At 44.5% G+C, this 18,047-nt stretch overlaps 1 pseudogene; it reads right to left on the bottom strand.

The window, feature by feature from the left end:
• Positions 1-12,968: 12,968 nt before the first annotated feature.
• Positions 12,969-13,069, bottom strand: LOC112087441 (annotated as a pseudogene).
• Positions 13,070-18,047: the final 4,978 nt, after the last annotated feature.

Genomic DNA, 18,047 nt, shown 5'->3' with positions numbered 1-18,047 from the left:
TGCATTTCTCTCTACAGTGTTTTGGAAGACTTTTCGAAGGACGAGGTCTCATTCTTTAAATCTTTGGCTTCGGACATTTTTGTTGTAGTATCTTGCCGTTGCTTGTTGGTAGTTCTGGATTCAGATTAGAGCCTGGTCGCGCCTTTCCTTGATCAAGTCGAGCTCATCCAGCCTCATTAAGTGATTCAAACCTTCCTGTCCTGGCAGAAGTCTTCGTCAAATTCTGGGGAAATCCACCTCGGGGAGGGATTACGCACTCTGTTCCATAGACGAGAGCGAGTGGAATTTCTCCAGTGGCTCGGCGCGGAGTCGTCCAATGCGACCAAATGACTCCTTCGAGTTCTTCTGCCCATCGTCCCTTCTTGGCGTCGAGCCTCTTTTTCAAGCCATCTAGGATTGTCTTGTTAGCCGCTTCGGCTTGTCCATTCCCTTGTGGATATCTTGGCGTGGATTTCCTCAGACGGATTTTCCATTTCTTGCAGAAAGCTTCGAAGCGAGTTGAGATGAACTGAGATCCGTTGTCGGTGACTATTTTGTAGGGGAATCCATGCCGGCAGATGATATTTTTCCAGACGGAGTGTTCGACTTGAACGTCCTTTATGCTTGCGTAAAAATCGGCCTCGACCCAGATGAAGGGTTTAGGGATTGCCGTCACCTCAGAGAGGTCGATTCTCATCCTTCTGAGTGTCTCCCTGAAGATAACGTCTACCGAGCTCCCGGTATCGATGAGTAATCTTGCTACATCGTTGTCTCTGATCGTCAGCTCGATCACCAGTGGATCGGTGTGTGGTCTATCTATCCCTGCCGTTTCCTCCTCGACAAAAGAGATTACCGTGTTTGGGATATCGGTTGGTTTGGTCAAATTCTCCTTTGCTTCGGCTCGGCACTGATAGGCTTTGATGGAAGATACCGTGTCTTGGTAATATTGGGATCCACCCATGATCATGTTGATCCTTTGTCTCGGCTCGGGTCATTCTTCAGGTTGACCTCCCCTGTCGCGCTTGGTATTATCGCCTCGTTAGGGCGGATTTATGGGTTCTGCCGCACCACTCTGCTCGGTTCCCTCTTTTGGCTCGGTAGAGATGAGGTCTTTAAGATTCACCGTGCTCTGGAGCTTTCCTGCTGCCATTTTAGCCGCGAGTTTTGCTCCTAGGGTTCGGCATTGCGCCGTCGAGTGCCCATAGGTTTGATGATACTCTCAGAACGCCTTTTCGTCGTAGTTGGTGGGCCTCCTTACCCAAGTGTTTCCACGCGGCTCTTCCCTTCTGTGTCCAGCGCCTACTTGGTAGTTGTGGGCGCCTCTGCTTCTTGGTTCCTCCGAGCTTTGTGTTGTTGCGTTGTTCAAAGGGTTACCTTTCTTCGGGGGATGTTTTAGGATTGAGCTCCAGATTGCTGCTTTCGTCGTTTCATACTGCTCGTCCAGATTTTTCATTTCTTCTTCATTTACGACGAAAATTCTGATGACCGATGTAAGGCATCCTGAATTTTTGGCAGTGTGTTGAGGGCCATCTCCCGTCGGAAATCGGATTTATACCACAAAGATCGCTTCAGAGCCTCGAGTGCAGCCTTGTCGCTTATTCCTTCAACTTTGAACACAACCGCTTTGAATCTTGCCATGTAGTCTCGAAGTGCTTCGTTCGGTCCTTGGGATAGCGTCCATAGGTCGGCGTCAGAGGTTCCTCGATCCATGAACATCGAATACTGCTTGAGGAACAAAGCGGAGAGCTGTTGGAAACTGCCGATTGAGTTATGCTCCTGTCTCGAAAACCACTCCTATGCGGCTCCCTTGAGATGTTCAACGAATAGTACGCAATATCCGGCGTCCACTTCCCGCTCGGTCAGATTGGCAGCATTCCAAGGCTCGTCCCATTGCTATTCAAATCGCTGTGGTGTGCGCCTTCGGGTCAGTAGAGCTTTCGTAGAACGGGATTCTAACTATGCCAGGCTCGGGGATCCTAGCCTCCGTGATTCTTGCTGTGAACGGTGTTCTCTGGCGTGGCGCTTGTCGCGTTATGCACCTGAGATTTCATGGCACGTATTCTCGGCCATAGTCCAAGCCATTGAGGCTCGCAGCTCTTCGATCTCGAGGGTTTGTGCGCGGGTCGTTCTCTTAGATTGGCGAAGTTGCTCCTGATCTTCTCTCCTCGGCTCGTCTTCATGCTCTGCTTGCTCGACCCATTGGAGATTTTCCTCTTCCTCAGTTGGGTTGTCGTCCTGAACCGGGTCGGCTTGAATGCCATTTAGTGCCGAAGCAAGCTCTTCTTGACTTATCCGCCTAGCCGAGCCGTTTTGTTGCGAGTTCCTGGTTGTGTCGTTTTGTTGGGCGTCCACGTCGATCAAGTCGTTCTCCTCTCTTCGCCTCGTCGTCTTGAATTCTGACGAAGGGGAGGCGGCTCGCTCACATTGATTCGGGTTGCTGCAGGGGTTTTCTCGCCGAGGGGACGAAACATTGGCGGAGCCATGAGATTTCTTGTGCCGCTACCCGAGGCTCCTGCTGGTGTTGAGAAATTGAAGCGCCTCCTAACTCCATCTATCAGGTCAGAGATCCTGGCTCTCCAGGTCGGGTGTCGTCTTTCAGCCGTCATCGCGTCGAGTCTTTCCGTGATCGCCTCGTTCCTTTTGTCCTGCTCGTCGATTTTCGTATCCATCATGTTTCGCATCTCCTCTTGGGTTTCAGTTGTCGCCGTTGTTGTGCCCGATGGTGGAGCGTCCTTCTCTGCGCCGTTATCGTTGTTGTTGTTGTTGTTGTTCTCGTCATCGGAGGTGTTGCTTGCCATGTTCTTAGGATCTTAAAGTCTTGTCGATTTTAGAGTAAGAAATTTTTGATTCCCCATAGACGACGCCAAATTGTGTGAGCCAAAACTCGCACAACCAAAAATTTGTTAAGTAAAACTTAAGGGATCCGAAATCTTTAGGGTTTATCACAAAATCAGTAAGATTGAAAGAAGGTTTTTCGCTGAAAAATTTCGCCGAAGTGAAAATTAGTGAATGAAAAACTAGAAAAAGTGAATGAAAAATTCGCCGAAGTGAATATGATCTTAGAGACTGTAGACTCGACGGGCTAAAAATCTTAAAAATGATGTAAGTATAAGTGTATACGTACCACCCTCCCCTTTTTAGGAGGGGGGACAGCTGAACCCGTCCGAGGATGGGCTGCCTACGTACTCTTTGCAGGGATTAAGCCGTCCCGTAGTTCATGTTGATCGTGTTGTAGTCTTAGTGATAATACTTCTTTAGGTGCATTGCATTCCACGATCTTGGAATTGCTTCGTCAGCTACTGTCACAAGTTCGTAGACTCATGAGCGAACTACTTTTGTAATTTTGTAGGGGCCTTCCCAATTTGCTCCGAGCTTTCCTTCATTCCTCTCTACAGTGTTTTTTTGGAAGACTTTTCGAAGGACGAGCTCTCCTTCTTTAAATCTTTGGCTTCAGACATTTTTGTTGTAGTATCTTGCCATTGCTTGTTGGTAGTTATGGATTTGGATTAGAGCCTGGTCGCGCCTTTCGTTGATCAAGTCGAGCTCATCCAGCATCATTAAGTGATTCAAACCTTCCTGTCCTGGCAGAAGTCTTTGTCGAATTCTGGGGAAATCCACCTCGGGGAGGGATTACGCACTCTGTTCCATAGATGAGAGCGAATGGAGTTTCTCCAGTGGCTCGGTGCGGAGTCGTCCGATGCGACAAATGACTCCTTCGAGTTCGTCTGCCCATCGTCCCTTCTTGGCGTCGAGCCTCTTTTTCAAGCCATCTAGGATTGTCTTGTTAGCCGCTTTGGCTTGTCCATTCCCTTGCTTGAATGCCGTTTAGTGCCGAAGAAAGCTTCGAAGCGAGTTGAGATGAACTGGGATCCGTTGTCGGTGACTATTTTGTAGGGGACTCCATGCCGGCAGATGATATTTTTCCAGACGAAGTGTTCGACTTGAGCGTCCTTTATGCTTGCGTAAAAGTCGGCCTCGACCCAGATGAAGGGTTTAGGGATTGCCGTCACCTCAGAGTGGTCGATTCTCATCCTTCTGAGTGTCTCCCTGAAGATAACGTCTACCGAGCTCCTGATATACTCACATTTTGTCATGCTTAAATTCATGGACAAGACAAGGAGCATCAAAGCTCCTCCTCTCCCTCACTAAAAAAGAGTGTAAGAAGTCAAACTTAGTGACTTTAAACAAAGTGCTCTTGGGAGACACCCCAAGCTTATCCTTTGTAACTATTCTTTTTAATGCTTTCTTTTGCTGTTTTTAGGATGTTTTGATGTGTCTTGTGGAGTGTGTTCAGGTTACAGATGACCTGGTGTTGTTTGGCCTCAAGGAATGGTTGACAAGATGCAAGGAAATGCAAAATTTGGCTAAGTCCACAGTTTGCCACGACCATGAATCACTGCTTGACCCAGGCGTGGCATGAGGCTTTTTCTTGGATGCCAATCTTCGGTGATTGCCATGGGGAGATTGCCACGCCCAGAATTGAAACGTGGCAAGTTGAATTTTGAATAGACCACCATTCGGCTTTTGCCACGAGAGGAATGCCACGGGTAGATTCAAGGCGTGGCAACATGTTTTAAGGCAGCAGAACCTTCGGCTTTTGCCATGGTCTCTTTGCCACGGTCACATCCAAGCCGTGGCAATGTGTTAGAGGAAGAACAAAAGAATGCCACGGGCTGTTCAGAGGAGCTTCCAGACCATGGCAACAGGGGCTGGCAAGAGGAACAATGCACAAAAACGAGCTCCAGCCCTCACTACAAGCACGTTCAGATCAGTGCAAGGAGCAGCATCAAAACTAGGACACCTCCAGTGATGTTTAGCCTCCTGAGATTCACAATTCCACTACTCCCTTCCATCCAAAACAAATCTGGTAACACTCTAAACTACTTATACATATGCATCTAGTTCTTTATTTCTCATTTTGCATCTTTCTTGCTTTTGCCTTTCACTCCTCTCTTATGCTTTTATAACACAAGGGACTGTGTTATTTAAGTGTGGGAGAGGGATTTCATGTTTACTAATCATGTTTATTTTGTTCTTATTTTTTTTTTTTTTTTGCATCTTGAGTCTCATTTGATCATGCATCTCATCTAAGTGCATATAAAAACCAAAACAAAATAAGAAAATCAGAAAAATTTTCACAAAAATGTTCATTCTAGTTGCATTTCACATTTTTAGGATTGAGTCTAGTTGCATCATATAGGTTCCATCTGGCAGGGAGTAATGATAGGTTTTCCTAGAGAGTACACCACTTTGAGAATTTTGATTAAATATGCTTATGAAATGACTTCTATGCTTGCAAGGCTTGAAATGATCTGAATCTGAGAAGCAAGTTTGAATTGAACTCAACTCTAATAAGTGAAAACCCTGAACTTGACTTGAAATTATCATTTGGTGCATTGTTTGAATAAACTTGTGGATACCAATACACATATTTGAGCTAGAATCCTGTTTTTACCATCCTCTTCCTTAGCTCAAATAGCTGAATCTGCATAATAGATCAGTTTTCCTCACCCTGAACCCATCCTTCTTTCAAGCCAATTGTTTGTGTGTGATTGAGAGGCCACCTTGGACAAAACTTATCAGAAAGTGTTAGGTTTAGGGCGACAAGGGCAAGTCTCATTGAGTGTCAAGTTCCATCATCAAAGAGCTGAGAGATTTGGCGAGAACTAAGTGTGGGGGAATACTTGTTGGTGAGTGGAAAAAGGAGAGATGGGTGGAAACAAAAGGAGAGTGGTGAGAACTAGGGGATAGAAAAAGAAAAGAAATCAGTCTTGGAAGTTTTGAGTCAAAGAAAGTGAACTCTAGTGTTTTGGAAAGAAAGAGTCTAGCCTCTAAGTGAAAGAAAAAAAAAAGAAAAGAAGCCAAAGAGCTCAAATGTTCTAAAAAAAATAAAAAAAAAGAGGCTAGAGGTTACAAAAGAAAGTGAAAAAGAGCTGTGTAAAGTTTGAACTCCAAGACTTGTGTATGAAAAGGAAAAGAGAATCCCCTAGTGAGAGAAGAATGAGTGTGAAAAGTAAGCAAGTGAGGAAACTTTGAGTAGAGTGTGGGGTGGGATGAGTCCTTGCCCTTGTATGCATAGGTTGCCTTTTACCTTTAGCATTCTGCCAAAGTTTGGTCATTCATAGAGAGATCCTTTTGCTGCATTGAACCCACTCAGGCATTGATGAGATCATTTTAGTCTCATAACCTCACCCTAGCCAAACTCTGTTTGTTTAAACAATGCATCATTTGATCCACTTGGTAAAAAGCTTAATGAATGTTAAAGAGTTGAGGAATAGGAGAACTTGTGGAGATTACAGTTGAGATGATACACCAAAGAATGGTTTTGCATTGCATATTGAGCATGAACTTGAATTCTCTTAGTGGTCACTTCTCTCAAAGGAAATATGAACTCCCATGCATTCAACCTCTCTCTCTCATTTGTTCTTGTTTGCTTGAGGACAAGAAAAGGACAAGTGTGGGGGAGTTGATATACTCACATTTTGTCATGTTTAGGATTGCATTTTTGTCCAAATATTGAGTCTCATGCATACATTTAGGTACTTTTACATATATTTGTCTTTCATTTTGTCTTTAGTTAGGAATTGCATTAGGTCCTAGAGAGTTTTGCACTTTTGGAGTGTTTACAGGTCATTTGGAGCTAATTGGGAGCAATTGGGACAAAAGCCATTGAGAGACCATCACCTTATGTGCATCAGACTCGGACAAGTGTTATGGAGACGACAATCCATCAAATTTAACACCTGAGAAGGAGGGCGTTCACCAGGATTCAGCCTCCGGAGTCTTCATAAAGAATCAAGAGCCTCGAGTCTAGTTTCCAGAACAATTTAGATCGTCCTATTTGGAGTTTTTAGCTGAACGTTACGGCGATAAGAAGCAGTACATGTCTCGGAGCGGATAAAGGACCAAAGCAACGCGCATCAAAGAACCGGTGGAACGGAGCCCTTGCCGACGTCATCTGAACCCGAACCCTTCATCAAAGTTGGAGATGATAGAGTCGCGTTCCCAGAACTGGTCGAATCATTGGATTTGGAGTTGTGAGATGAGAGTTAAGGAAGGCGAGAGACATACATATCAGCCAGACGTCTAAGAGTGGATAAGGTGCCAAGTGTCATGATTTGACACGGTGATAATGCCATGGCCTGAGCTTGGCCGTGGCATAATATGACAACTCTCGGGATTTGACATGGTCTTGAAGCACGGCCTTGGACCTGACCACGACAAGCAATGAAGATCTTTGACACGCCCATAATGTCATGGTCGGGATTTGACATGGTCTTGAAGCACGGCCTAATGTTTGGCCGTGGCAATCACCGAATCATCAACACCTTGCCACGCCCAACATGAAACGGTCCAGATCAAGAACGTGGCAATCCAAGAAGTTCATCACCCAAACCCAGAAAAGAAGAGACGTGGCCACTAGACATGGTATAAATCAAGCCATGGCAACCTTGATCATGAAGAATCTGTCCAAGAACTTTGACACCGTCAGTTTGCCACGGTCTGGCCAAGCATCATCTGACCGTGGCAAACCACACCACTATCCATCAAATCCGGGTCAGGACCCAGTTTGTCCTGGGCTGACCCGGTCCGCTAGAGACACTATATATGCTTTTTAGGGTTTTTTCCAAGAGGAGGGCTTGGTTTTCTCTTGTTTCTCTTTCCTCTTTTGTAAAAAAACGAGTTTGTTAAGAGATATCTCAAGGATTTAATCAATCTAAGTTTGTTTCTTATCATCTCATCTTCTTATCTTTGCTTCTAATCATGATTAACATCACCTCTTGCAAAGGGAATGGTGTGTTCATCATGATTAGTGAGTAGTCTTCTTTTAAGCTTCTAGGTGTGTAGATTAGGGTGCTTAGATGTAGATTAATGATTGTTTAAGCTTAGATTCTCTTCTCCTTTCCTTAGTTAGCTGATCCTAATGCTAGATCTCTCATTATAAGCTTGATCTAGAACTTAGGCATTTCTCCACCCACAAGGTGTTTGATGAAATGCCTGAATGAGCTAACTTAAGGGTTTATGCCTTTTTCATCATGGGAATGATTGTTAAATGCATGAGTGACATATTAGAACTGTTTCTTAATGTTCATTGATTCATATTTCACAAATGAAGATTTGGTTTGAAAATGGATTAGTGTAGAGGTTAGTGCCTCCATGAGAGGATTAATCTAGATTAGAGTTCTAAGTTAATTGGAATTTGAGATCATGTGATGTTTGCTTTATCTTTCTGTATAAGATTCAGTCTTTCTTAGCTCTTATTTTAATGCACAAAGAGGCTGTCTGGTCATTTTAGACTTGGAACCTTATGCTTGTTGATTGTTTATTCATCTAATGGGAATTAGTCTTGAATTGGTAACTAACAAAGGGATTTTTGTCATGAGAATGAATTAATCTGATTTGGAAGTCTAGACTAAAGAATTGCAAGTGTTGCATTGTTTTCTTAGCATCATGAATTCACATTTAAAGCACCCTGATCAATAATCACATCTAGAGGTTTTGCTTTCTCTTTATTTGAATTTGAGTGTTTGTTTAGTTTCTCTTGCTTGTTTAATTCTTAATTACTGCTTGTTCTTGTTTGCTTTATGTTTTTAGATCACCTTGTTACCAACTCATCTGCTTATTAGACTTGAATTAAGATAGCTCCTCATAGTTCTAGTGTCTAAAATCTCTCCATTTGGATTGTTACCTCAAGTGCTACAATGACATGAATAGTTGAGGAATTGATCAAGGATTGAAAAATTCCTGCTATCAGCTCCCGGTATCGATGAGTACTCTTGCTACATCGTGGTCTCTGATCGTCAGCTCGATCACCAGTGGATTGGTGTGTGGTCTATCTATCCCTGTCGTTTCCTCCTCGGCAAAAGAGATTACTGTGTTCGGGATATCGGTGGTTCGGTCCAATTCTCCTTTGCTTCGGCTCGGCACTGATAGGCTTTGATGGAAGATACCGTGTCTTGGTAATATTGGGATCCACCCATGATCATGTTGATCCTTTGTCTCGGCTCGGGTCGTTCTTCAGGTTCACCTCCCCTGTCGCGCTTGGTATTATCGCCTCGTCGGGGCGGATTTATGGGTTCTGCCGCACCACTCTGCTCGGTTCCCTCTTTTGGCTCGGTAGGGACGAGGTCTTTAAGATTTACCGCGCTCGCGAGTTTTGCTCCTAGGGTTTGGCATTGCGCCGTCGAGTGCCCATAGGTTTGATGATACTTGTATAACGCCTTTTCGTCGTAGTTGGTGGGCCTCCTTACCCAAGTGTTTCCACGCGGCTCTCCCCTTCTGCGTCCAGCGCCTACTTGGTAGTTGTGGGCGCCTCCGCTTCTTGGTTCCTCCGAGTTTTGTGTTGTTGCGTTGTTCGAAGGGTTACCTTTCTTCGGGGGGTGTGTTGGGATTGAGCTCCGGATTGCTGCTTTCGTCGTTTCATACTGCTCGTCCAGATTTTTCATTTCTTCTTCATTTGCGACGAAAATTCTGATGACCGATGTAAGACATCCTGAATTGTTTGCAGTGTGTTGAGGGCCATCTCCCGTCGGAATTCGGATTTATAATACAAAGATCGCTTCAGAGCCTCGAGTGCAGCCTTGTCGCTTATTCCTTCAACTTTGAACACAATCGCTTTGAATCTTGCCATGTAGTCTCGAAGTGCTTCGTTCGGTCCTTGGGATAGCGTCCATATGTCGGCGTCAGAGGTTCCTCGATCCATGAACATCGAATACTGCTTGAGGAAGAAAGCGGAAAGCTGTTGGAAACTGCCGATTGAGTTACGCTCCTGTCTCGAAAACCACTCCAATGCGGCTCCCTTGAGATGTTCTTCGAATAGTAGGCAATATCCGGCGTCCACATCCCGCTCGGTCAGATTGGAAGCATTCCAAGGCTCGCCCCATTGCTATTCAGTAGTGCCTTCGTAGAACGGGATTCTAACTTTGCCAGGCTCGGGAATCCTAGCCTCCGTGATTCTTGCTGTGAACGGTGTTCTCTGGCGCGGTGCTTGTCGCGTTATGCACCTGAGATTTCATGGCACATATCTCGGCCATATTCCAAGCCATTGAGGCTCGCAGCTCTTCGATCTTGAGGGTTTGCGCGCGGGTTGTTCTCTTAGATTGGCAAAGTCACTCCTGATCTTCTCTCCTCGGCTCGTCTTCATGCTCTGCTTGCTCGACCCATTGGAGATTTTCCTCTTCCTCAGTCGGGTTGTCATCGTGAACCGGGTCGGTGGCTTCGTCAGCTTGAATGCCATTTAGTGCCGAAGCAAGCTCTTCCTGACTTATCCGCCGAGCCGAGCCGTTTTGTTGCGAGTTCCTGGTTGTGTCGTTTTGTTGGGCGTCCACGTCGATCAAGTCGTTCTCCTCTTCTTCGCCTCGTCGTCTTGAAATTCCGACGAAGGGGAGGTGGCTCGCTTACATTGATTCGGGTTGCTGCAGGGGTTTTCTCGCCGAGGGGACAAAACATTGGCGGAGCCATGGGTTTTCTTGTGCCGCTACCCGAGGCTACTGCAGGTGTTGAGAAATCGAAGCGCCTCCTAACTCCATCTATCGGGTCAGAGATCCTAGCTCTCCAGGTCGGGTGTCGTCTTTCAACCATCATAGCATCGAGTCTTTCCGTGATCGCCTCGTTCCTTTTGTCCTGCTCGTCGATTTTCTTCATCAACGTATCCATCATGTTTCGCATCTCCTCTTGGGTTTCAGTTGTCGCCGTTGTTGTGCCCGATGGTGGAGCGTCCTTCTCTGCGCCGTTAGCGTTGTTGTTGTTGTTGTTGTTCTCGTCATCGGAGGTGTTGCTTGCCATGTTCTTAGGATCTTAAAGTCTTGTCGATTTTAGAGTAAGAAAATTTTGATTCCCCACAGACGGCGCCAAATTGTGTGAGCCAAAAGTCGCACAACCAAAAATTTGTTAGTAAAACTTAAGGGATCTGAAATCTCTAGGGTTTATCGCAAAAACAGTAAGATTGAAAGAAGGTTTTTTGCTGGAAAAGTGAAAGTCTTATTGCTCTCGAGTTGTGGAAAGTTACATAATGAATCACATACATCAGCTATTTATACTAATTCTCTAAACCGTCTAGCCGAGAATCTTGGGAAAGATTTTCGGAATATCTCCTTATCGCTTCGCGCGGCCACTGTCACAATGCCTTGCCTAGGGGTTTTATGGGCTTTTGCCCTTCAGGACTTCAAATCGGCCCATCTGGAAAAACTGGCTCGGCCTAACACAAAAGAAAGCGGCTCGGCCCGTTCTTCCTCTTGCGCAGCTAGGCCCATTCTTCGTTCTCCTCACAGCTCGGCCCGTATGTCTTTGTCCGCGGCTCGGCCCACTCGCCTTGATGAACATGGTTTGGCCCACTTGTTTCGTGGGTCGGCTCGGTTCGTGTCTGGTGGGCAGCTGCTCTTGCCAAATTGGTTTTCTTTGGTACTTGGTCATTTCCGAGATGGTTTTATCCGATTGGGGTGAAACCGACCCCAACAGTTCGTACCAAGTACAAGGAAGAGGAAGCAAACCATAAGAAAAACACATTCGGAGCCGCGGGTCCGACCACTCAGACCACGGCCAAGGCTCCTTTTCCTGCGGTCACGAGACCTCTGACCACGGGGATTGGTCGTTCAGATTTACCTCCGGGATTTGAAAGAAAGATGGTACATCTTCTGGCCCAACTTGAACCTCCAGCACCTAAAAAAGCAACTCAGAAAGAAAGAAACCAAGTTTCAGATGAAGAAACAGATTGACAGGAATCATTACCTTGTATGATGGCAATGGAATGTGTTGAGGATTCACCTGACTCTTCAATCCAAGAAGACCCGATATGCAGCAAGATAAAGATGCCATACATCGATTCAATCATTGAATACGACGCTGCAGCTTTCTTTTGTTAGTCCTATTCAGCGTTTGAAACACCAGCCAACTCTCCATAAGGTCAAGACTGCATGTCAATTTCTCATCTCTTGTTCTATTAGAGGTGAAATATTTAAAAATATACTTTGTGATTCTGGAGCTTGTCTTAACATGATGTCTAAGGTAATTGCTTTGAGACTTGGTATTAAAAACCTGCGCAGGACTAGAGCAGGGATAAGTCTAGCTGATGATTCCAATGCAACACCTCAAGGAATAGCTCATGATATTCCTTCGAGAATAGGAGATTGCATTGTGTCTGTCAACTTCTACATTGTTGAAACAAGAGACGCAGCACATCCAGTGATTCTCGGATGGTCTTTTCTAGCAACTTTTGGAGCTATAATGGACTGGCAAAACCGGAGGATTTCATTTGCTAATATCGACAAAGATGTCTTTACAGAAACTGTCCCATACAACAGCAAAGCAGAAAAACGTTCTGCAACAGAAGAGTTTGAAGAAGAACTTTGGAGTGATGAAGAACCTGCTTGGCAAAGCAAGGAGATGTCGAAAAAGACTTGTCTTAGGACAAGATCTTCTTCATTGGACTAAGCCACATCCTACACCAAAGTCGAGCTAAACGACTTAAAACAAAAGCGCTTAAAGGGAGGCAACCCATTTAGGTATTGTTTTCTTTAGGATTTTTCTTTCTTTTTCTATTGATTTTTTTCTTTCCCTTATTCCGAAATGAGCAACAAGCTCAGAACATTCCTCAGCCGCAGCCACAAGCTCAAAGGCAGCCTCCACAAGTTTTTGTTGGTGAGAACGATAGAGCTAATGCACACCAGTACCGAGCAAGGATCCAATTACCACGAGTTCAAAACAACAATTTCGAAGTCAAGGCTTCTTTGCTCAACATGCTGCAGAACTCTAAGTTCCACGGCTTACCAATGGAGGACCCTTTGGAGCACTTAGACCAGTTTGACAGTGTATGTGATCTCACCAAGATCAACAATGTATCAGAAGACAGCTTTAAACTCCGATTGTTTCCCTTCGGCTTAGGAGATAAGGCGCATCAATGGGAGAAGAATCTTCCAAGGGGAACAATACAGACTTGGGAGCAGTGCAAGCTTGCGTTTCTATCTAAGTTTTTCTCTACTTCCAGGACAGCTAAGCTCATAAATCAGATTTCAAGCTTCACACAGCACAGAAATGAAAGCTTTGGAGAAGCTTGGGAACTGTTTCGAACTCATCAGTGTCCTCACCACGGCTTTTTAGAAGCATCTCTTCTCAGTACAATATACCGAGGTGCCCTCCCCAAGATAAGGAACCAACTAGATACAGCTTCTAATGGAAACTGTCTTGATAAATAGATCAATGCCGCAATGGATCTAGTTGAGAATCTTGCTATGTCCAATGATACTTATGGTGAAGATTTCGACAGGGATAATAGAACTGAAGGGTCTAGCAAGGAGCTGAGGATTGAAAAAGGATATAAGGGAGCTTTAAAACAAGCTTGACAAAGTGCTTGTGGAAACCCAAAAGCCAATACACTTTGTAGGCGAGTTTGATGAGCAAGGACCGAGTTTGGACAATGTGAATGAGGATGGGCTCACACAAGAAGAAATCAAAAATATTGGGAATCAGCAAAGGTATCAGCAGTTCAACAACTATGGCACAAATCCGAACCTCTCATACCGCAATCCCAATGTGGCCAATCCTCAAGATCAGGTATACCCTTCTCAGCAGAACCAACAAAGCTATGCTCCTAAGCCTTAGTTTCAAAGTTCTTTTCAGCATAAACAACAGTTTGGTGGGCAACAACAGAGCTATGGACAGCAGCAACCGGTTCAGGACAGTAACTATAATTCTCAGCCTCAGCAACAGAAATATCCACCAGGGTTCAATCCGCAGCCGATGGGTCAGCAGGAGTTGAGTCAGCAGGCGCCAGTTCAGAATCAGATGGGACCAGATATGTGTGGAATACTACAGCAGTTGCTACAGGGTCAACAAAGAGTTGAGAGCCAGTATGCGTCCATGCAGCAAGACATTAGGGAACTTAAACAAAATCAAGCTTCCACATTGATAACACTGTGTTTTAACCACTTTATGGATCGGTTTTAAATGCTTTTCAAATGCTTTTTATTTCTTTTAAGTGTTTTTATTATTGTTTTCTAGTATTTGTAGTTCAAAGACTCTTTTTAGGTTTTTAAGGCAAATTGGTGAGATTGAGATCCCCACAGACTTTATAGTTTTAGAAATGGATGAGGAGCCTGTGGATCCCATCATTTTAGGGAGGCCTTTCTTGGCCACAGCAGGAGCGACCATAGACGTCAGAGGAGGCATGATCGAGCTGCACATTGGATCAGAGACCATGAAGTTCGATGTAAAAGATATGATGAAGAAACCGACAATAGGTGGGCAAGTCTTTTACATCAAAACCATGGAGGAGCTTGCTGATGAGCTCCTTGAGGAACTAAACACAGAAGATCCTCTCCAAGTAGTTTTGACAAAAGATAAAGGAGAGCATGGGTATTTAGCTGAAGAGAGTGAGATCTATAACTGGTTCTTGGATCAGCCGAGGGAAGTTGATGCTGAGAAAAGATATTTGGAGCTAAAACCAAACGGTCTCGAGGTTTTGGATATCAGAGGGTCCAATACAAGTGGGGATATACCTCAGGGTTGCATGGCCGTGGCATCACAAGCCGAGGACAGGGGTAGACCGTGTGAGCAAACCAATGCCGAGGGAGCTACCGATCAACAATGCAGTTTTAATACCAACAGGGCAAAGGTATGCTTTTCTTGGCTATAACTCTTCATATCATGTGATCATAAATGATAACCTGTTAGCTCATGAAGAACCTGCATTGTTAAGTGAGCTTAGAAAGTTCAGGAGAGCTATATGTTATTTATTGACCGACATTAGAGGTATCTCTCCTGATATTTGCACCCACAGGATCCACCTAGAAGACCAACCTATGTCTTCTATTGAGCATCAAAGACGGCTTAACCCAAACCTCAAATAGGTGGTTAAGAAGGAGATACTCAAACTTCTTGAGGCAGGAATCATATACCCAATTTCTGACTCAAGATGGGTATCTCCTGTCCATGTGGTGCCCAAGAAATGTGGTATCACTGTGGTAAAAAATGATAGGGATGAGTTAATAGCCACTAGAACTATAACCGGTCATTGCATGTGTATTGATTACAGAAAGTTTAATTCAGTATCTAGAAAGGACCATTTCACATTGCCATTGATAGATCAGATGTTTGAGAGATTAGCTAACCATCCCTACTTCTGTTTTCTTGATGGGTACTCGGGATTTTTTCAAATACCTATAGATCCCCGAGATCAAGAGAAAACGACATTCACATGCCCCTACAATACATATGCATATAGACGCATGCCCTTCGGTTTATGTAATGGTCCTGCCACCTTCCAAAGTTGCATGATGCACATAATCTCAGACCTTATTTAAGAGAAGGTGAAGGTGTTTATGGATGACTTTTCGGTCTATGGCTCCTCCTTCTCGGATTGTCTTGCTAATTTATCTCAGGTCTTGAAGAGGTGTGATGAGCATATGTTGGTCTTTAACTGGGAGAAGTGCCACTTCATGGTACCGGAGGGCATTGTGCTCGGTCATAAGGTCTGTGAGAAGGGTATAGAGCTCGACAAGGCAAAAGTGGAGGTCATGGTGACTTGGAGCCTCCGAGCTTGGTTAAAGGGACAAAGAGCTTTTTTGGACACGCCGGCTTCTATAGAAGGTTAATTAAAGACTTCTCAAAGATAGCTCGTCCACTAACAAGGCTGCTCTGCAAAGAGGTTGAGTTTTTATTTGATGAGGAGTGCATGGAGGCATTTCTAAGATCAAAGAAGCCCTTCTTAGTGCACGAATAGTTCAGGCACCAGATTGGACCATGCCTTTTGAAGTGATGACAGATGCATCTGATTACGCTGTGGGAGCAGTCTTGGGCCAAAAGAAAGACAAGAAGCTGCATGTGATCTATTATGCAAGCAGAACCTTGGACTCGGCTCAAGAGAAATATGCAACAACTGAAAAGGAGATGTGGCCATTGTGTTTTCATTTCACAAGTTCAGAAGTTATCTGGTGGGTTCAAAGGTTGTTGTGTACACAAATCATGCGGCCTTGAGGTATCGAATGACTAAAAAGGATGCTAAGCCGAGGCTCTTGAGGCGGGTTCTGCTCTTGCAAGAATTTGACATGGAGGTACAAGACAAGAAAGGAATTGAGAATGGAGCTGCTGATCATCTCTCACGGTTAAGGGTGGACTCAGATGTACCTCTAGATGATTCTTTACCTGAAGAGCATCTAATGATGATCAGGTCCTACTTGGAGGTTGAACAAGCAAATACAATCAGAGAGAGGAGTTTTCCATGGTTTGCTGATCTTGTTAACTACCTCTCATGCTGTTTAGAGCCACCTGAAATGGATTGTTATTAAAGGAAAAAGTTCTTTATTAAAGGAATAAACTTCATGGGACCGTTTGTCTCTTCACATGGAAACCAATACATTTTGGTGGCAGTTGACTATGTTTCTAAGTGGGTAGAGGCGATTGAAAGTCCCACAAACGATTCAAAAGTGGTGTGTAAACTGTTCAAAAGCATCATCTTCCCACGGTTTGGAAATCCATGAGTTGTTATAAGCGATGGGGGCATTCACTTTATTAATAAGACTCTTGAGGGCTTGTTAAAGAAGCATGGTGTAAAGCACAAAGTGGCGAGTCCTTATCACCCTCAGACTAGTGGACAAGTTGAGGTTTAAAACAGGCAGATCAAGGCAATCCTAGCGAGGACTGTGAACAATTCAAGGAAGGACTGGAGCAAGAAACTCGATGATGCTCCTTGGGCTTACAGAACAGCTTTTAAAACTCACATAGGTACCTCACCGTTCAACCTGTTGTATGGGAAGAGCTGTCACTTGCCGGTTGAGTTGGAATACAAAGCTTTGTGGGCTGTCAAGCTGTTAAACTTTGACATCAAGACTGCTCAAGAAAAAATGGTTCTACAGCTTCATGAACTAGAGGAGATCAGGTTAGACGCTTTTGAGAGCTCCAACATTTACAAAGAAAGAACCAAGGCGCTTCATGATCAAAAGATTCAAAAGAGAGAGTTCAAAGAAGACGGTCAAGTGCTCTTGTTCAACTCTAGGCTCAAGTTATTCCCTGGGAAGCTCAAGTCTAGATGGTCAGGACCGTTTAAGGTGATGGAAGTCAGACCATATGGAGCTTTAGTTCTTGAAGGCAAAGATGGCCAAGGGTTTGTTGTGAACGGGCAAAGAGTGAAACAGTACCTGGTATCCAAAATGAAAGAGGGAGCTACATCAGTTCCTCTTCTTGAACCCCAAACTGCCTAAAAAGGTATGAAAAGTCAAACTTAGTGACGTTAAACAAAGTGCTCTTGGGAGACACCCCAAGCTTATCTTTGTACATATTTTTCTTTTTGATCTTTCTTTTCTTGTTTATTTGGAACGTTTTGAAGGTTTTGTTGAGTGATTTCAGGTCTAAGCAGTGTTCTAGGTGTGTAACTTGAAGGAACAGGTGGAAAAAGTTGTTTAAAAGCCACGGCCTTGTGTTTTAAGACAGGAGTTCTTTTGGCCTTGGTATCGACCCTCGGTATAATCAAGCACGGTCATCTTATACCGTGTGAATATTTCAAAACCTCGGCCAAACTCCTCGTCTTAGACACACCGAGGCCGTGTGAGGAGAAGAAGGAATGATGAAAAAGACCAAGTGTGGGGAAAGGCCCCCGGTGTAGACACCTTGGTGTTAACACATCGAGGTCCAAAAACGCCTGTTCTTGAGTTTTTAAAATTCTTGAGAAATTGTGCTTTAAAACCGACTTTAGTGGTGAAATGGTTTCTTGGCTGAGTCGTTCACTTTATTCTGGTTTAGCATTGTTATAACTTGATTTCTGATCACTCTGAGACTGAGAAATCATTGTTTTTTGAGAGAACTCTATTCTTGATATTTCTCTTTAACTTGTCTTTGGCGATGTATACTTGGTGCTTATTCTCTTTTTGAGGATTCTCTTGCAGATGACTTAAAGAACGGCTGTTCTGGCTCAGAAAAAGGAAGTTCAGAAGAAGGTTAACAAGGGCAAGACTGTGGCCTCAGCAAAACCTGGAGGAACAAGCAAGAAGATCTCAAAAAGCACCAAGAGAGCCGATGGTGAGCCAGCTGCGAAGCGAGCAAGGAATGATGAGCTTGCACTTGTGGTGGTGCCTGAGCTG

This window comes from Eutrema salsugineum, unplaced genomic scaffold (genome assembly GCF_000478725.1).
Source record: "Eutrema salsugineum unplaced genomic scaffold, Eutsalg1_0 scaffold_18, whole genome shotgun sequence".
Lineage (NCBI taxonomy): Eukaryota > Viridiplantae > Streptophyta > Magnoliopsida > Brassicales > Brassicaceae > Eutrema > Eutrema salsugineum.
Note: the sequence above shows the minus strand (reverse complement) of the source record. Positions and strands in the feature narration are given on the sequence as shown.